This window comes from Anabrus simplex, chromosome 2 (assembly GCF_040414725.1).
Source record: "Anabrus simplex isolate iqAnaSimp1 chromosome 2, ASM4041472v1, whole genome shotgun sequence".
Classification (NCBI taxonomy): domain Eukaryota; kingdom Metazoa; phylum Arthropoda; class Insecta; order Orthoptera; family Tettigoniidae; genus Anabrus; species Anabrus simplex.
Genome location: NC_090266.1, coordinates 1,059,809,041 through 1,059,831,021, shown reverse-complemented (window position 1 = coordinate 1,059,831,021; position 21,981 = coordinate 1,059,809,041).

Here is a 21,981-nt window from a genome sequence, read left to right as displayed (position 1 = left end):
TTATTATTATTATTATTATTATTATTATTATTATTATTATTATTATTATTATTACCATTATTCTTATTCTTATTATTTTTATTGTTTTTTTATTGATGCACCTGTTATTTTATATGAACGCTATTATTCTGGTAATGTGTAAAATTACACTGATATCAAGGAATTTGATAAACAAATCTGGTAATTATTATTTGATATAAAATTAAATAATTAATTATAAATTTTTTTGAAATTAATTAATGAAGTGGTCATGTGTGTTATTAAGAATTTTTTTTATAGTCTCATAATGTTATGACATGCTATCAACAAAATTTATTTCACATTTTATAAAATTATCTTCACTTTTTCTTTTTTTGATTTTATCAATAAATTTGTATATACACATTTTAATTGAAATCAGTCTGTGTCGTAATTAACATAGTGAGTAGTTTTCCTAAAGCACTATCCCTATGCATCCCTATTCGACGACGGGGACTGATCGCGCCTGAGAAGAGGATCTCATACACCTTCGGTAAGTATATTTTTTTAGGGCAGCCGTGGCAACATTTGACATCCAGTCAATACCGAAGGGACTCAAGAAGGGTGCAGTATATCGTGTTTTAAAATTTAAACGAATTCTAATAGGTACTTTTACTGATATTTCAGGAATTTTGTTGCCAAATAATTTAAATAAGGAAAGGGTTCTCCTACTGTTGAGTGATGGTGCGCCATATATGGTGAAGGCTGGAAAAAAAACCTTAAAGTATTTTACACCAATTTGAAGCACGTTACATGTATAGCGCATGCGCTGCATCGTGTGGCAGAAACAACACGTCTTAATTATGAGAACGTGAATACACTGATTTCTTCCACAAAGAAGGTAAATAATTGCATAAAATATAGTGTTGAATATTAATTAAATTGTATTCTGAATAGCGATAATTTAATATTCTAAACCATATATAGACACAATATTTTCATATTAAAGATATTCCTGAAAGCTCCTGCTCGTGTTTCTGCATACAGAGAGAGCTTGCCAGATTTGCCTTTGCCACCACAGCCTATTCTAACGAGATGGGGTACCTGGCTAAATGCTGCAAACTTTATCTGCAATAATTTTGAAGCAGTTAAGTCGGTAAGGAATCATTAATCTGGCTATTGGTTAAAAATGGCAAACGTAATGATTTTTTAATTTACTATAAATGAACTTAATGCCACTGATTAGACGTAATATCACTTAATTGATTTTTCCGGTTTTAGGTCGTAGACACTTTTCCACTAGATGACGCTGCTTGCATTAAAGATGCGCGAGTGGAATCCGGCAAAATGAATGTGCAGCAAGACTTAATGTATATAAAATCAAATTTTGGCAGATTGCCTGCTGCGATAACAAAGCTGGAAGCTACAGATCTACCCCTTGTGGAATCTTTAGCTGTTATTGAAGACATTCAAACGTGTCTGCAATCATCGCACGGAGAAGTAGCTGCGGCAGCTAGAGATAAGCTGAACAAAGTCATCCAGTCAAATCCTGATTTTGAATTCATGAGGCTTATAAAAGAGATATTGAGTGGTGGAAATGCAAAACGTGTACAATTTGACCTCACTTTGTCCCAAATGTCCTCATTTAAGTATGCACCTGTCACTTTTTGTGACGTAGAAAGATCATTTTCTGTGTGTAAGAATGTACTGACAGATAAACGGATAAGCTTAAGTGAAGACAATTTGGAGAAGTTAGTTCTCGTACAATGTTTCAAAAGGAACTGAAAATGTAACCATGTTGAACTGAATTTTGATAGTGCATATTTTCCACTTTATTGTGCACGTTTTGCTATATGACAGTGCATGAATTGGTGAATATTTTGAGATTTGATAGTGCATGGAAATCCGGGCTCTACTTATCACTGATTCCACTTCTTTACTCATATCATTCATGTATATAAGAAACATAAAGGTCCAATAATACTGCATTGAGGAATTCCCCTCTTTATTACAGGGGCAGAGAAAGCTTCGCCTACTCTAACTCTCTGAGAACTATTTTCTAGAAATATAGCAACGCATTCAATCACTATTTTGTCTAGTCCACCTGCACTCATTTTTGCCAGTAGTCTCCCAAGATCCACCCTATCAAATGCTTTAGACAGGTCAATCGCAATACACTCCATTTGACCTCCTGAATCCAAGATATCTGCCATATCTTGCTGGAATGCTACAAGCTGAGCTTCAGTAGAATAACATTTCCTAAACCCGAAATGCCGTCTATCGAACCAGTTGTTAATTTCGCAAACATGTCTAAATTAGTCAGAAAGAATGCCTTCCCGAAGCTTACATACAACCCATGTCCAACTTACTGGTCTATAATTTTCAGTTTTATGTCTATCACCCCTTCCTTTATACACAGGGTCTACTATAGCAACTCTCCATTCAGTTGGTATAGATCCTGCATGTAAACAATAATCAAATAAGTACTTCAGATATGGTACTATATCTCAACCCATTGTCTTAATATATCCCCAGAAATCTTATCAATTCCAGCCGGTATTCTAGTTTTCAACTTTTGTATCTTATTGTAAATATGAATTTCATCGTATGTCAATTTTAACACTTCTTTAACATTAGATATCTCCTCTATCTGGACATTATCCTTGTAACCAACAATCTTTCATACTGCTGACTGAATACTTTGCCTTTTGAAGATCCTCACATGCACTCTCCCCCTGTTCATTAATGATATCTGGAATGACCTTCTTGGAACCCGTTTCTGCCTTGCAGTAAACATACATCCCCTTCCATTTTTCACTAAAATTTGTATAACTGTCAATTATGCTAGCCATCGTGTTATCCTTAGGTGACTTCTTTGCTGAATTCAGTTTCCTAGAAAGTTCCTTCAAATTTTCCTTACTTCAACAGCCATTTCTAACTCTGTTTATTTCAAATCTGTATCTCCTTCTTAATCTCTCTATTCCTCTATTATAATAAGGTGGGTCCTTACCATTCCTTACCAAATTCAAAGGTACAAACCTGTTTTCACATTCCTCAAAAATTGCTCTAAACCAATCCCAGAGTCTGTTTACATTTTTATTTACTGTTTTCCACCGATCATAGTTACTTTTTTAAACTCCCTCATGCCTGCTTTATCAGACATATGTTAGTGCCTAATAGTTCTACTTTTAAGGCATTCCTTTCTATCACACTTAGTTTTAAGTACGACAAAAACAGCTTCATGATCACTAATACCATCCATTACTTCGGTTTCTCTATAGAGTTCGTCTGGTTTTTACCAGCACCACGTCCAGGATATTCTTCTTGCATTGCAAGCACGAATCATTCATGTGTATGTGTCTATGTTTTTTAGTTAAGAATATCCGCCAGCTTAAAGCATAATAAGCTGCCGTTCTCGGGAGCCTGAGTTCGATTTCTGGTACCGTATTTCCAGAGATTTACGAATGACAGGAATATTGATGTGCGGTAAAAATGGTACATGCAACTCCCTTCCACTGGAGGCCCGTCTAAAAAGAGCTGCACCACCTCGGTATGAGGAAACGAGTTTAGTTTACTTAAGAAATATTCACAGTAGTATAAGTTATGGGTTCGGCGGCCTCCACCTCCACAGGCCCTCCGCAGAGGCATTCTCCACACTGACTGCGTTGGCTAAGACTGCATGCTTAACCTCACATCCGCCATCTTGGATGGGCTTAACCTAACCTTTGAAGCGTAAGAGAGCAAGCCTAAGCTCATGGAAGGGCCTAGCCTTAGTTTTACGTCCGGATGCCCTTCCTGACGCCTAAGAGAGCGAGCTTAACCTTACAAACGCTATCTTGGAGGTGCTTAACATAACTTTTTACGCGCAAGAAAGCAAGCCTAACCTCAGCCGCTAATTTGGAAGAGCCTAACCACAGTTTTACGGCCGGATGCCCTTCCCGACGCTATCTTGAGTAGTAGGGCAATGGTTATTCTCGAGACGTTATTTGAGTAGTAGGGTAATAGAGATTAGCGTAAGAGAGCACACCTAACCTCATGGAGGAGGAGCCTAACCACGGCTTTATGGCCGGATATCATTCCCGAAGCCGATTGCACAAGATGGCGGCTATAAACAGCTCCTTATGAGACGGCTTAAGAGCGCTTGCGGAAGATGGTGGCTATCAAATTGCACAAGATGGCTGCTATACATAGGCTCTTATGAGAGTCCCCAGGAGCGCTTGCGCAAGATGGCGTCTATACACGGCTTTTTATAGAGAATGATGCCGGCTACAGGCGCTCGTGCAAGATGGCTGCTAACATTATAAAGCTAACTACTAACGTGATTATAGTTAAGAGTAGTAAGTCAACCCACGAATTTGTCGCTAAAGGCCGTTACAGGCTCAAGTTTGAGGCTCAACCTAACTAGACTAGACATGATCCAGGAACTTTGGTGCTGGGAGATAGAGTCTGAACTACTGCGGGGATATTTTTTTTTTTGGTTGTTGCTGTAAGTCGCACCGACACAGATAAGTCTTATGGCGTCGATGGGACAGGAAAGGCCTAGGAATGGGAAAGAAGCAACCATGGCCTTAATTAAGGTACAGCCCCAGCATTTGCCTGGTGTGAAAATGGGGAAAGCACGTAAAACCATCTTCTGGGCAGCCGGATGTGGGGTTCGAACCCACTGCCTCCCGGATGCGAGCTCACAGTTGCGCGCTCCTAACCGCACGGCCAACTCGCCCGGTAGGGGGTTAAATTTAGGACGTACACAGAGATTACATCGGGTCTCGTTAGGGGCACTTGTCAAGTTGTGACAGGAAAAGTGTGGAGACATGAAATAGCGAGTTCATTGTTTTTTATTTATTTATTTATTTATTTATTTATTTATTTATTTATTTATTTATTTATTTATTTATTTATTTATTTATTTATTTATTTATTTATTTATATGCGAAGCCAAAACAGCGAGAAGCCGAATTACAGAGTTCCGCAATGAGAAACATATTTACAATAGAGTAACACAAGGCAAACATAGAAAATAAGTGGAAGAACAACGACGAAAAAACATCTAACGATAAAAATAGAGGAAAAAATTAAAAACTAACAAAATAACTGTAGAGACACAACAAATAACAACAAAACATAAAGGCTAAAGAAACAACGAGAATAATTTAAGATTGAACGTAAAACGAAGAGAAGAACTTATAGCTAGGCACAGTAAGTTAAATACAGATATAACACTTAAGTAACAGTATAGTACAGTAAAAAATAAATAAATAAATATTATAATATGTACAAAACAGAGGACAGCAATGAGAAGAGAAAAAAGGAATATGAAGAAAATGAACTAGGTTAAGTTAAGGAAGGATCTATTAAAGGAGACATACGAAGAGAAAACGTTCCTGTCAGAAGATAAAGAGTTAAGGTGGGTTGGTATGCGGATAAATAAACTTCTTTGAACGAGAGAGAGGCGGGAATAAGGAATATAAAAGGGATTAATCCTGGTTTTGTGAGTTGGAACATGTAAGGAAAAGAAGGATGCAGGTTCAGGAGAACCAAATAAACCGTTAACAGCGTTATATAGGAATCTAAGGTCGGCTACTTTCTTGAGACTGGATAACGGGTGAAGGTTTAACTTGTCTAGTATCTGATTACTGCTCAAGTTTCGACAATCAGATACTCTGGCTCTAACAATGGCACAGAAGAATGACTGCACGCGGTCAATATGATTCAGATTAGTGGGAGACGCGAATTCAGTAATCGGTAGGATGCAAGATACATAGTAGGCTCGGAGGGCGTGGATATCGGTGATGTCAGAAAATCTATACAACAAACCGAGAAGTGATATTGTTCGTGCGGTTATCTTTTGTATATGGGGGACAAATAACAATTTACTGTCAAACATCACTCCTAAGTCATTTTGTTCTGTTAGAGTTGGGGACGGGTTACCGCGGAGGGAGTATTTACTGAGAATAGGGGATTTACGAAGCGTGATCGAAATAGAGGAACACTCGGCAGGATTATGCTTAAGACGCCATGTGGAGCACCATTCCGAGAGTGAATTAAGCCCACTCTGTAAGGAGTTTACGTCTAATAAAGAATCGATTTGTTTGGATATTTTACAGTCATCTGCAAATAGTAGAATTTCACAAGAAACGGAGGATATAGATTTAATGAGATCGTCAATAAATAAGACAAAATAAGCGGACCTAGGACACTGCCCTGTGGGACGTCAGAATGTACCATAACAAGAGTCGAACTGAACCCGTCAAGAACCACTCGCTGAGTTCTGTTATTGAGGAAGCTCTGCAGGATAGTTAGGAAGCGACCATAGATATTAAAACGTTCTGAGAGTTTATAGGAAATAAGTGCGTGGTCTACTGTATCAAAAGCCTTTGCAATATCAATGTAGCACACATCCAGTTGAGAACCGGCGTTAAGAGCAGGTGTTGCACGATGGAGAAGAACAGCCAGATTAGTTAGGCAAGAGGTACCAGGAAGAAAACCATGCTGCTGGGACGATATATAAGGAAGTGTGAAAGAAAGAAGACGCTGGTGGATAATCTTTTCACAGATGAGTGACAGAGTGGCTAATATACACTGACTGACAGAGCAAATGCAACACCAAGAAGGAGTGGTCAGAACTTTATGCCAATTGCAGGGTAGACTGAAGTCACTGAGGCATGCTCATGATGTGAAATGCGCCGCTGTGCTGCGCACGTAGCGAACGATAAATGGGACACGGCGTTGGCGAATGGCCCACTTCGTACCGTGATTTCTCAGCCGACAGTCATTGTAGAACGTGTTGTCGTGTGCCACAGGGCACGTGTATAGCTAAGAATGCCAGGCCGCCGTCAACGGAGGCATTTCCAGCAGACAGACGACTTTACGAGGGGTATGGTGATCGGGCTGAGAAGGGCAGGTTGGTCGCTTCGTCAAATCGCAGCCGATACCCATAGGGATGTGTCCACGGTGCAGCGCCTGTGGCGAACATGGTTGGCGCAGGGACATGTGGCACGTGCGAGGGGTCCAGGCGCAGCCCGAGTGACGTCAGCACGCGAGGATCGGCGCATCCGCCGCCAAGCGGTGGCAGCCCCGCACGCCACATCAACCGCCATTCTTCAGCATGTGCAAGACACCCTGGCTGTTCCAATATCGACCAGAACAATTTCCCGTCGATTGGTTGAAGGAGGCCTGCACTCCCGGCGGCCGCTCAGAAGACTACCATTGACTCCACAGCATAGACGTGCACCCCTGGCATGGTGCCGGGCTAGAGCGACTTGGATGAGGGAATGGCGGAACGTAACGTCGTGTTCTCCGATGAGTCACGCTTCTGTTCTGTCAGTGATAGTCACCGCAGACGAGTGTGGCGTCGGCGTGGAGAAAGGTCAAATCCGGCAGTAACTGTGGAGCGCCCTACCGCTAGACAACGCGGCATCATGGTTTGGGGCGCTATTGCGTATGATTCCACGTCACCTCTAGTGCGTATTCAGGGCACGTTAAATGCCCAGCGCTACGTGCAGCACGTGCTGCGGCCGGTGGCACTCCCGTACCTTCAGGGGCTGCCCAATGCTCTGTTTCAGCAGGATAATGCCCGCCCACACACTGCTCGTATCTCCCAACAGGCTCTACGAGGTGTACAGATGCTTCCGTGGCCAGCGTACTCTCCGGATCTCTCACCAATCGAACACGTGTGGGATCTCATTGGACGCCGTTTGCAAACTCTGCCCCAGCCTCGTACGGACGACCAACTGTGGCAAATGGTTGACAGAGAATGGAGAACCATCCCTCAGGACACCATCCGCACTCTTATTGACTCTGTACCTCGACGTGTTTCTGCGTGCATCGCCGCTCGCGGTGGTCCTACATCCTACTGAGTCGATGCCGTGCGCATTGTGTAACCTGCATATCGGTTTGAAATAAACATCAATTATTCGTCCGTGCCGTCTCTGTTTTTTCCCCAACTTTCATCCCTTTCGAACCACTCCTTCTTGGTGTTGCATTTGCTCTGTCAGTCAGTGTATAATTCGGGCGATAGTTTCTGACATCAGACCTCTTTCCTCTTTTAAAAATCGGAGTGATGTTAGCCATTTTCCAGTCGTCAGGAAAGAAGCCGGCTAAGAAGCAACGGTTAAATATAACAGCAATAGGATTGGCAAGACTTGTAGCTGTATTCTCAAGGAAGACAGTACTGAGACCATCCGGACCAGTAGGTTTATTTTCTGACAGGGAGGAAAGTAAAGAATAGACTTCTGACTCAGTGGTGGAAAGATTACTGAGACTATGAGAAGGAACAGAATCAATACACGGAAAATCTGGTAACTGAACAGGTGCAACGAAATTAGACGCAAAGTAATCGTTGAAAATTTCCGTTCTATTACTACTACTGGCTAAATTATATCCCCAAGTCACTGTGTTTGGCACACGCTTTGTATTTTTCCTGCTGTTTATCAGGGACCAGAATCTTTTGCTATTACTTCTCAATTCTAGGCAGGCAGATTTTATGTTGTCTAGGTAATCCCGTTTTAGAAACTGTTTATGGTGTTTGCGAAGGTCAGAAATAATTTTATAGCTGGCTTCAGAAGGTGACTTTTCCAGTCTTTCCAGGCTTTCGTTTTATTAATTTCTGCAATTTTGGTGTCACTTATCCTCCAAGGTCACGGATCACAGCACGAGTCCAGTCATAGGACAGGTCCACTGCTTCTTGCACTTCACCCACTTGCAGCAAGTGCCAGGGTAGAAGAGAGAGGGTGTGATTGACAGCCTGCCAATCAACCTTTCGCCACAAGGGTACACAGTTCCTAGTAAAGGTTCGATGACATTTCGGGGGGCGGGGAGGGGCAACAGAGAATGTTGCCTCTACAGACCTGTGGTTCGATTTTAAAATATGTCGACCCAACATGCTAAGGCGTGGATGTTGAACTTCGCGTGCTGGCGTAGCATACCACGTGACCGTGACGTCACGACCATGTGCTCCTGTTTTTAAACAAAACCACGTGCTTTTTTGACAGCTGTCATCTTGACGAACCCTAACCTCACTTTTAAGGACAATAGAGCATCGCTAACCTCACTGTTGTCATCTTCACGGCGCTAAACCTCATGTGCACGTCGTTGTGCGGAATTTTAAACTACAGAACATGGCTAACCTCACTGCTGCCATCTTGAAAATTTCAGTGTTCCAAACACTAAAAACCTATCAAGCAAATACTGATTTCTGTTAGAAAAACGCAACTCAGTGCACTACTATTAGGTCGGGGATTTTATTCTTTATTAGGTAATTCTAATAAGACGTGACCCGTAAGTTCCATTCCCTGTTATGTGTAGCATGAACTTCTTCGGTTCTGAACACAAAGTTTTAACTCATTATCATTAGCACGGTAGCCTTTTTGTCTTTAAGATGAGACAGTTATCAGTTTTCCGCGTACTTGTAGTAAGAATAATACAAATGTTAAGCAGTTTAAGTTGTAACTACTCATAGTAGAAAGACTATAACAAAACCATAAGTCTGGTAGATTATTCAATGCAGTTGTTTATTGAAGAATAACCACAGATATACACAACACGAATAGATTACATTACTGTAAGATACATTGTAAACAGTCATTAATCATAAACAATAGAAGTTACCTATCGTCGCGAGTATAAAGTTAGAAGAGACAAACAATTTAATATTAGAGATTAATTTGCTGCATCTAACAAAGTAGAAGCGTTCCTGCAGATAACAATCGATGAGGGTGTTGCTGCTGTCAAAAATGTACCAACTTCAACTCTCCCCTTCTAGGATGAGGAAGTCGCGGTAAGGTAGAGGAGAAGGTGCCCTTTAGCCCATTAGCCCTTTAGCCTATTAGCCCTTTATCTCTAGGAGTAAGAATCCTTTCATCCTTTTGCCCTTCTGATAAGACGTGACCCCTGGGTTCCATTCCCTATCATGTGCGTAGCACGATTATTTTTCGGTTCAGCATTTTACAATCATCTTGCATAGTAGCCCTCTCCTGCACAAGCTACATGCTTGTAACCCACACCAACAGATTGAAATATACTTCCGAACTAAAATTTGAAGTTACATGTTTATCCGATAGTTTGTCCGACTGTTAGGGACTTCAATGTAAGCAGTGTATTTCTTATAGCACTAAGCGTTCTGTTTAATTTTACTTTCCGCATGAGCTTGTAACACATGCCAATAGATTGAAATAATATGATTCCGAATCGATATTTCATGTTACATGTTTATGCGATAACTTGTTCGACTGCTAGAGGGCTTAAATGTAAGCAGTGTACTTCTTATAGCACTAGCGTTCTGTTTAATTTCACTCTCCGTGTTTGCGATGAGAGAACAGGGTTTAAATCTATGTTTATTTCTCTATTGTAACTTAATCAGAGTTCGAAATCTATACTGATTTTTTCTGTTGCATGTGTTCGAATCCCGCAAAATTTATCTCCTTAAGACAAATGTATCCCCCCTGCACAGTAGTAAAACAATTTTATCTGCAGTGATTAAGAAGAAGTATGTCGGATGGAGATATACAACATTTGCAATTCTATGTGTGCGCGCTGATTGCATAAGAGTGCGATTGTATTAACAGAAAGATTAATCTTATAATGTTTTGCGTTTTAAGTTTTTCTGTTTTGAACGCTGATAGCCAACATGTTTCGTCTTGTTCTACAATCAATTCTAGTGTGTGCTAATTGTAACTTATCTAGATAAATCAAAGTTTCAGGAGGTATTACAATTTCGGAAGCATGGCTACCTCTTCACAGAAAGCTGTTAAGAAGCATAGCAACCTTGTCAGCCGAAAAACGAAAACTGTTGTAGTACATTGTAAATAAATATTTTATTGCATTCAAAATATTGTACTTATTCTATTCCTCTGCCTCCTTACACCTACTCATTCAATCTATTAAGGCTTGAGAAAACGAACGGGGCTAAACATGTATAACTATGATGACGTCATCGCTGCAGGTTAATAGCCCGTGCTCACTCTAGCCTTCGCGATGCATGTTTGAGCTTGTTCGATAGAGATATACAGCTATGCCTTGATAAAGGAGGAAGAGGAGAAGTTCGTAACAGATTATGTATAGCTGCCATCTTGTGTTGTAGCCTCTAAGCTAGGTTTCTTCATAATATCCTGTGTATAACCACCATCTTGCGCAGTAGAATGCATGTTTAAACTTGTTTGATAGAGATATGCCTTGGCAGAGGAGGAAGAGGAAGTCATAACAGCCTATGAATAGCCGCCAACTTGTGCAGTAGCCTCTAAGCTACCTTTCTTCGTAACAGCCTGTGTATAGCCACCATCTTGTGCAGTAGGCCTCCTCAGCCAGCTTTCTCCATAAGAGCAGTCGCCATCTGATCTATATGAATAGAGTATAACTGTTATCTTGCATAATAAACCTTGCCTCATTTCTCGAATTTCAGGCTGATCAAACTAATAGGTTATAAGTTACAAGTTGTTAGCCCCTGAGGCGACCCTCTAGTTAAGGTCTATACGAACAGATTATAGTAGTTATCTTGCATAGTAATCCTTACCTTCAGTCCCTCGAAAGTTACTGTAGGCTCGTAAAACTAATAGGTCATAATATACAAGTTGTGAGCCCCGGAGGCAGCCCTCTAGTTAAGCCCTATACGAATACAGTATAGCAGTCATCTTGCATAGTAGCCCTTGTCTCATTTCTCGAATGTTAAGCTGATCAAACTACTAGATAATGTTACAATTTTTGAGCCCCTGAGGCAGCACTGTAGTTAGACCTATAAAAACAATGTACCGCCATTAGCTCCTGGTCCAAAGTTAGTCTCATATAACCATATAACCAAAGATCTTGCTTCGGGGTCCCTGGAACTAGGATGTTTTACGCGGCCGCCATCTTGCGCAATCAGCCTTAAGCCGTCTCCTTAATTCCTATGTCGCACCTGTGCCTATGGATAGCCGCGATCTTGTTCTGACCCACGTTCTATGAGTTAGCCTTATAAAAGCCTGTGTATAGCCGCCATCTGCGCAGTAGCCTCTAAGCTAGCTTTCTCCATATAAGCCTGTGTATAGCCACCATCTTGCGCAAGCGCCCTTAAGCCGTCTCATAAGAGCCTGTGTATAGCCGCCATCTTGCGCAAGCACCCTTAAGCCGTCTCATAAGAGCAGCCGCCATCTTGTGTAGTAGCCTCTAAGCCGTCTCATAAGAGCAGCTGCCATCTTGTGCAGTAGCCTATAACCAAATACAGTAGAGACCATACACGACACTTACGGATTTCGCCTTGCTAAAATGGGAGACAATTCGGCGGTGGCGCTCCTAGTGACTTGACCTGAACAAATCGCGCTAAATTCAAATATCAATGGAAATGTATATACGGAAATGGATAAATAAATTACGTCTAGAAAGAAAGTGGTATTGAGATACAGTGGCGGCCGGTCAGTACGTGCTACCGGGCTCCAGCACGTAGCTTGGAACTGTAAGGAATATTATTTATGTACAGTACCATTATCCTGGTGCCTTTTCTTTGTTTTGAGTACGATATGAATTTGTGTTTTGTGAAAATCAGGACGAGATCTGTCGAACACCTAGCGCCGCTCTCCCGGGGGGAACAAGGCTCGTGCTCATGTGAAGTGAGCCCTTGCATGTAGCCTGAAGGAAGCAATACGCAGGCGCAGCCAAGCTTGCAACACTCCCCCTAGCCGGCGGAGTATACCGTAAACCGGGATCAACTTTCACTGATCCCGTTTATAGTTACTTCCTCTCCCGCAAGGGGGTAGAATTACTCGATGTCTCCTGCTACCCTTGCGTTCACGGCCGACTTGATGCGTCGCTCTAGCTACCTCCTTGGAGCGCAGCGAGGGATCCAGTCGGCCGTGCTTATGTTGAACGTGGTAAGCGAATCTGCCACTAGAGAGTAGCATCGTCTGGGCTCGAAAGTAAAGCGTAAGTGGAGGAAATCTATCTCACACATGCTTATTAAAATATCCATCTTCCTTTTGTATCAAAAATAAGGAATTCGTAGGTGAGTCAAAGAATCTTTGACTGACCCTAAATGTTATCCCGCATTACAATGTAATTTACTCTGGTGAAATGAAATAGCGTATGGCTTTTAGTGCCGGAAGTATCCGAGGACATGTTCGACTCGCCAGATGCAGATCTTTTGATTTGACGCCTGTAGGCGACCTGCGAGTCGTGATGAGGATGAAATGATGATGAAGACAACACGTACACCCAATGATGGTTAAAATTCCAGACCCTGCCGGGAATCGAACCCGGGATCCCTGTGACCAAAGGCCAGCGCGCTAACCATTTAGCCATGGAGCCAGACATTTACTCTGGTAATAGGGGAGGTCTCAATGAATCAGTTGGCAGCTCTTTCAGTTGCTTTGTGCGGTTTTTAATCTGGCAGTTATATTACTGGTGCGTGTTTTTTCTGTCATTGTGTTAGTGCTAAAGTTTATACGAAGATTTATCAAATTATTTATCCACTGCAGTGTATATAAAGTGAAATTAAATTAGTGTTCTTAGTGGGGATCTATATTCCCACGATTCTATTTGCACTGATGTAAGTTGCGCCATTAGGTTAGTAAAAACAATATTTCTCCAATGAATTATTTATATAGTAGACAGTTGTCGAAGAATTCATCTGCTTCCAAATTAGTTGTTTTTGTTTGTTCTGAGTTATAAATTGTGAGAAAAGTTGTATTATTATTATTATTATTATTATTATTATTATTATTATTATTATTATTATTATTATTATTATTATTATTATTATTATTATTATTATTATTATTATTATTATTATTATTATTATTATTACCAAGTTTGAAGTATGCGTTGTTCATCATGGCAATATGCAGATTTAAAACAGCGTATTTAGCTTGTTTTTTGTAGCACGTAGGACGATTTTTTCACGAGCCGCCACTGTTGAGATATTAACTTCGAAGTTGCTAAAGCAATTCTGGATAAATGAATGAAGAATGATTTAAAAGGTTATTATTCAAAGACTGAAATTAGAAATATAAACAAGGTGTGAAATGGACTGCTGTGAAATGGCTTGATCTTTCATTTATGCATTACTTTTTTAGCTTTAGCATACCTGCCTGAAATCTCACGGTTGGATTTGTCTTTTTTCCTCATTTAAAAACAATGTATCATCATATTAAGTCATTTGTCAATAAAAATATCGGCACATTCCTTACACATATGATGCAATGAATTAACATTTAATAGCTGGACAATTTTCCTCTTAACATGAAGCCTACTAACAGAAAGAAAATCTATAAAATCCCGGCTTTAATCTGAGAAGAGGGATAAAAGAAAGAAAAGTTTGAAAATGTTGTCGATAGTGATGCTTTGAGGAATATTTACGTACAATTAGAGTAAAAATGTAACATACCCTTGGATGTACAGTCGAGGATTTTTAAAGTCGCTGGCCTGGAAATGATCTGAACTGATCTTATAATTCTTATACAAGCGTAACGTCCCTTCTTTCTTGTACACTTTATCCAAATCGCTTCTGTGACATTTCAAAACCCACAGATCACACCTACAACAACACATCGGTATTGAAGGTTAACTGCTGCACTATACAATAAAATATGCGTATTATATTTTAAGCCCGTTAAAACATGGGTCGAGCAGGTCAGAAGATTATGAAGTACTATAAAAATCTCTGTCACTGGAAGAATATATATGCAAACACAATATTACTTACATGTTCTTTTCACGAGGGAACCTGAAGAACGAGCGCGCATTTTTCTCTACTTCGTAATTACTGCAGCCAAACACAGCACATACCTTTCCCCTCATGTTGACAGGAGATATCAAGGAATGGCACACGCTACTATTTAATTATGTCAACTCACTGAAAACGCATAATTAACACCAAAAACTTCACACAAAAATACACGTGCTCTTATGACAGAATCAGTACCGTTCAGGTCTATCCGCTAGAGTGTGCTCCAATAGCTGTCCCTCGATATCTCGCTCAGTGTCGTGTATTGTCTCTACTGTATTTGCTATAACCTAGCTTTCTTCATAAGAGCCAGTGTATAGTCGCCATCTTGTACCCCTTTACGCCTTACACCATCTTCCTAGTACCATGTCAAGTTCTGGGAGGTTAATGCGTGGTCAGCGCAACGTTAGGCCTGTGTAGTGAAATGTATATATGGATTTTATTCCGTATTCGTGGAATTCTGATAGTACGTGAAATCCTGCTGAGCAAGTCCTGGGAGATTAATGCTTAGTCAGCGCAACGTTAGGCCTGCAGGATTATCGAACGTAAAGAGCTAAAATTCCACCACATTAGGTATTCAGTATAAAGATAAGTTCCTGCATGTATGTACTCAAGTCACGAACTTGTACGAACAATGAACTTTATATTCCTTGTGTCAGCAAAATACTTCCAACTGGCCTGTGCAGTCTTAGCATGCTAGGTAAAAAAACCACAATGAACTCGCTATTTCAGGTCTCCACACTTTTCCTGTTACAACTTGACAAGTGCCCCTAACGAGACTCGATGTAATCTCTGTGTACGTCCTAAATTTAGCCCCGCAATAGTTCAGACTCAATCTCCCAGCATCAAAGTCCCTGGATCATGTCTAGTTAGGTAGAGCCTCAAACTTGAGACTGTAACGCCCTTGAACATCAAATGCGTGAGTTAACCTAGCACTCTTACCTCTAATTACGTTAGTAGTTAGCTTTCTAATGTTAGCAGCCATCTTGCACGAGCGCCTATAGCCGTCATCATTCTCTATAAGAAGCCGTGTATAGCCGCCATCGTGCGCAACCGTCCCGAGGGCGTCCCATAAGAGCCTATGTATAGCAGCCATCTTGCGCAAATACCCCTAGGCCTTCTCATAAAAAGCTGTGTATAGCTCCCATCTTGTAGAATTAGATACCCGCCATCTTGCGCAAGCGTCCTAAGGGAGTCTCATAAGAGCCTGTGTATAGCAGCCATCTTGTGCAATTAGATAGCCACCATATTGCGCAAGCACCCTTAAGCCGCCTCATAAGGAGCTGTGTATAGCCGCCGCCATCTTGTGCAATTGGCGTCGGGAAGGGCTTCCGGCCGTAAAACTGTGTTTAGGCTCCTCCTCCATGAGGTTAGGTGAACTCTCTTATGCTAATCTCCATTACCCTCCTACTCAAATAACGTCTCGAGTATACCCATTGCCCTACTACTCAAGATAGGGAAGGGAATCCGGCCGTAAAACTGAGGTTATGCCCTTCCAAGATAGCGGCTCTGAGGTTAGGCTTGCTGTCTTGCGCGTAAAAAGTTAGGATAAGCCCCTCCAAGGTAGTGTTTGTAAGGTTAAGCTCGCTCTCTTAGGCGTCAGGATGGTCATTCAGCCGTAAAACTGAGGTTAGGCCCTTCCATGAGGTTAGGCTTGCACTCTTACGCGTCAAAGGTTACGTTAAGCCCATCCAAGATGGCGGATGTGAGGTTAAGCATGCAGTCTTAGCCAGCGCAGTCAGTGTGGAGGAGGCCTCTGCGGAGGGCCTGTGGAGGTGGAGGCCGCCGAACCTGTAACTTATACTACTATTCACGGTTGTTGCTATTAATATACCAGGCGAGATCATTAAGGAAGTGATCGGTTAATGTCTCGGAACTCGGGCCAATATAGGATTGTTTGTTTAGAACAAGTTTTAAAACGCGATGAAAACAATCCAAACATAACTATTGTTTTACTCGCTAATTTACCTCACAAATAATAATATAATCGTACTAATTATAATAATTTTACGTCCCCACTTAACGATTTCCGTAGCCGCCAAACAAAACATACTATTGGTTAAGAAAGAAATGGAGACAACGATCGTACGAAATTAAACATTATGATAATAAAATGCATTACTGCCACACCTGTAGATATCCATCAATGCGGTAATATTTCCAGTTATTTAATTTTAATCTTCCCATCGTGGAACGTCTGGCACTATTCGGGCACTTGATAGCATACCCAACCTAAACTGCGCACTCTCTTATCTCATTTACTACTTTTTAGGTGAATTCTGATGTGATAAATGTGGAAAACAAGCATGAAATGTACTTAAAAATAAGGGTTTGGCTTCCAATAGCCGCAGTTATGCAAGGAACGCTTCCAGTCACTATTTATTACATTCGGAAGTACAACTCGTAACATACGCTAGTTATCAGCTGGTGGTTCGACACGCTTTCTGCAGCACGTCTTTATTCGGAAGGAGTGGCTTCTGCTACACATACACAAACTCTCCATAAACCATTTGGGAATAGATTCTCACTGTTTGGACTCACTAGTCGGGAACGAAACAATTTTTTTTAAGTTTCAAAAAACGGGACCTCGAATGCTATCGATGCATGGCTGACGAGATGGCAGTAAAGATGACGTCATTTGGAAGGACGACATGCCGGTAGTAGGGAAGTTCACTACACAAGACGATAATTCAAATTAAAGCAGTGATTAGGTAGATTTACTCAGGTACTGTGCGGTAGGTCTACTGCTTAACTGACAGAGACAAGTGACTGGCCATTAAGTACTTTTCTATCAATATTGCGTAATATGATAATACGATAGTGGTAGCCTCCGTGGCTCAGACGGCAGCGTGTCGGCCTCTCACCACTGGATACCGTGGTTCAAATCCCGGTCACCGCATGTGAGATTTGTGCTGGACAAAGAGGATGCGGGACAGGTTTTTCTCCGAATACTCTGGTCTTCCCTGTCTTCTTTCATTCCAGCAACACTCTCCATTAACATTTCTTCTGTCAGTGATTTATCATTGTTCCAGAGGAGTGCGACAGGCTTCGGCAGCCGGTACATTTCCAATCCTCGCCGCTAGATGGGGACTTCATTCCATTCCTGACCCGGTCAAATGACTGGAAACAGGATGTGGATTTTCATGATAATACGATACGCTTATCCCTTTTCTCTACAGGGGCGAGTATGAAGAGAGACAAATTTTCGTAGCGAGCTTTCACGATCTTATGCCCTTCCTGACATCAACCTAATCAGAGGAATTCATTAGATGAAGCGAATGACGTGATATGAGTAACTAAAACTGACTATATTTTATATGTAGGCCTATAAGTCGTGTTCGTCATTTATTGTCTTTTTACATCTAGAAATACTACCTTTCAACGAGAATGGCCAGTATAAATCAAATACATTCATAAGTTTGTTAAAGAATAGGAAAATGTTTACATGTATAATTTATTAGCTCCTTATGGCCTAGAAGCCATGTGTTCACTGCATAAAATTTGAGGTAATCGCATATTGGTCCCCTTACATTTTTGGCTGTAAAAATGGAAGGAAAAGACTTCTAATACGCGAGTAAATACGGTATATTTCAGTAGCGTAGCCAGGATTTCAGTTGGGTGGGGCATTAAGGTAGATCTTCATACAGAATACATAAAATGTTTAATAAAAGTACATTCGTTAAAACGCCTGGGGTGCCTGGATTCCTTGGACCTAACCCGACCCCAATCTCTGGATAAGCCCTTGTCTTCATCTCTTATTCCCATCCCAACATAACTGCAGCGTTTCATATATTCCAAATACATGTGAAATGAATTCAAGAATAAATAGTTCGAGTAAAGATGCAATATTCTGGTTTAGAATAAATACGGCAAATTTATTGTAGTAATTGTCATGTGATAAGTTATAAAGTGACATACAAATAATGCGGCGAAGAAAATATATAGGCCTACACACACAATATATATATATTGTACCAGGAACTGTTCCAGCCCTGTACATTGTTTTATAATTGCCCGAATATATGAAAAAGGGACGGCAATAATATGTGTTCGTATGCCCGACATCTTGTACGAGCGCGATACGAAGCTCCTCCTGGCGAGCTGGACAAGTCACGAGCAATGAACCTGTGGCAGACGTCACGGCCACACGTTGTTCGCCTCTCTCTCGAATGTAATGGAAGGAAACATATGTCAATTTCAATAAAATCCATCACGGCATTCAAGAGATATAGGCGAGAAAGTTATCACACTTCCCCTAGTGACGTGGCAAGCAACCATGGATCGTACGGAATATAAGCAGCGGATCAGACCGTAGCAATTCAGTTCGCATTCTTCACACCTGGCTCGCATGTCAGGCTGGACGCGACGAGTCGAACTCAGTATTCATACTGCCGGACATCGTAATACTTATATAATTTCGACGGCAAGTTGACACTTAGTTTCTGTAAATGCCAGTGATTAGCTTATAAATTGTTGGACTTGCAATTTGTGTACAACATCGGAGTCATAAGACTTATAATATTGCACCAATATTTGAACTTGACAAGTATCTTAATTTTCGTGTGAATAACCATAACAAACTAGAAGCTACATTAAATTATAATGATCTTGAACTATTTCTACTTAGAATATCGTGAGTGTAGGTCGCAACACATTGACTATTTTGAGTATTATCAGAGCCTAGAACACTTTAATTTGTGCCGAAAGATTGTTCGCGTATCGTCATAACAGACTGTACCATTTAAAACAACCCGTGTGGATAGACTGTATAATGAACTTCGTAATTCAGTGATATTGTGAAGTATAGAATTCATACACGAATACTTGTAGAACTGTGATAGTGAGAAGGAACATTATGAGATATTACGAGAGAGAGCCATTTATTTATTTCCTTGCTGTGAAAGTGAGCCATGATAAACTGTGCTTCGCATGAAAGTTATTTTTTTCAATACGAACAGTGTGCAGTAAGAGTCAAGATGAACTGTGCAGGGAAGTGTATTTTCTCATTATCGTAATTTACGATAATAGACAGTGCTCCGACGTATTTCTCATCCAGTGAATGGTGATTATTTATGAAACAGTGATAATCAGTTCTAACAGTGCAAAATCAAATTTCAACCTAGTCAGTTGGACTTTGTCGTGTTAAATCCACTCTTTTAGTAACATGAGAAATCCTGACTCGAGATGACGGAGTACGACGGAGATCGACGGAGAACGACGGAGATCGACGGAGATTTGATGCAGATCAACGTGGACTTGGTACTACGAGGGACATTTCCAGGGACGTGGTACTATGGAACATCGTGGTGTTTGCTGATAGCTGGGTTCCAGATTGCTGCTAGCAGAGCAGTATTCAACTGTTCGAGTTCAACAAGAATGTCAGGTGATATCAGTGCTTTTTCCATTCAAAAATATAATTCTGACTTTGAACAGAAATTTTATAAACAGTGTCATTACTGACAAAGAACATTAAAAGCCCACTTACTTAACATTTCATAAGCTTGGAAAATTAACGCTTTACAACTCTTAAAGTAAAGACAGTCCTTCAAATAACTGTGTGTTCCGTAATGTCATATTTTCTCACTTATTGGAACTTTAAAATATCAATTGAGTGCATCATTCATAGTGGAAGTGTATCATAAAATCTCAATTTACAATATTTACGTAAAGTGTACAATAATTTACAAAAAATTGGACAATACTCAGAACTTTATACCAGACGATCAGATTTGATGATGATGATGATGATGATGATGATGATGATGATGATGATGATGATGATGCTTGTTGTTGTAAGGGGCCTAACATCGAAGGTCATCGGTCCACGATCAGATTTAATTTCAAGTGTTTCATATTTAAGTTTGATGTGTTCACAAGAAGGAATTACAGGTTTTACTTTATTTATTTTATGTAGAAAGCGTAATCTGAAATCGCAAGTGCCAATAGAAAAGACTTTAGGATTTCTTGTTTACTTACAATATGCTTTATTATTAATTTATACCATGAAAGTTATAGTGGACATAACCGATTGAGAAAGACATTATTTAGTCGAATTTTACATGATTAACTTGATTTTTCGATATTCTGTTTTTGAAATTGGAATTTATTTTCTAGTAAATATCTATGATTCGACGATATAATAGGGTGACCTTCCAGAGATTGAATAAAGGAAGGAAAGATATAATATCTATTATTTCGCCTTGTGATCCTCCCTCTCTGTACCATCTCCTAAGGACTAGGCACCCCTCAGAAAGACCTCATGCTCTTGAAATCAACTTTTCCTGGTACAATATACAACGTAAGGGGTATGGGTATGGATATCTTGTTAGAGGGTAAAGAAAAATACATGTCACAACATTTGCTAGTCTAGGTTTACCTTGTCCTATTAGCTTCCCTCGCAAGACTAGGAAACAGAACATAGTAGTATAAAGTAACAGTTTTGTGACGTTAATATACGTATTGTACCCGGAAAAATGTCTTTAGCCGCAGATACTAGCTTGAAGAGTATGGAATATTTCTATGCGGGTGGTACGTAAGCACTGGAGTTGGTACAAAGACGGGTATGAGTTCATTGAATTTATATTCTTTTGAAAATCTTGTTTTATTTTTCATTTGAAATAAATTCATACCACCTTTTACACAAGTTGAGTTGATGCGTTGTATCAGGGTGGAACCTCCGGACTCCTGGATGATTGCTGGGCTCGGTCTGGACAGTGACCACGACCATCCTTGATGCGAAGTTCTCGAGGTTCTAGAATTTCTCGAATTTCTGGAGGATCTGGAATTTCTCGAATTTCTAGGTGCACACGTTGCGGGTTTCGATCTTCCACGAGAATACTGAGAGGTGAGGCGTGACGAGCACACAAGTATCCCGTATGGTATTCAACTCACTTGTATCACTGTCGAATAAATTCATGTTTGTTTAAATACTGCATTAATTCATTATAAGTGGGATACGTCAAATGTTAATGAAGTTGACACTTGAATCTTGTCTCAAATCCCTCGTTGACCCAGCTCGATAGCTGCAGTCGCTTACGTGCAGCCAGTATCCAGTATTCGGGAGATAGTGGGTTCAAACCTCACTATCGGCAGCCCGGAGGATGGTTTTCCGTGGTTTCCCGTTTTCACACCAGGCACATGCTGGGGCTGTACCTTAATTAAGTCCACGGACGCTTCCTTCCAACTCCTAGTCCTTTCCTACTTCATCGTCACCATAAGACCTATCTGTGTCGATGCGACGTAAAGCAGCTTGCAAAAAAAGATCCCTCGTTGAATCACAAAGGTTCATCAAATTAACACTTGAAAATAAAACAATAGAACTGAGTAACTGATCACAC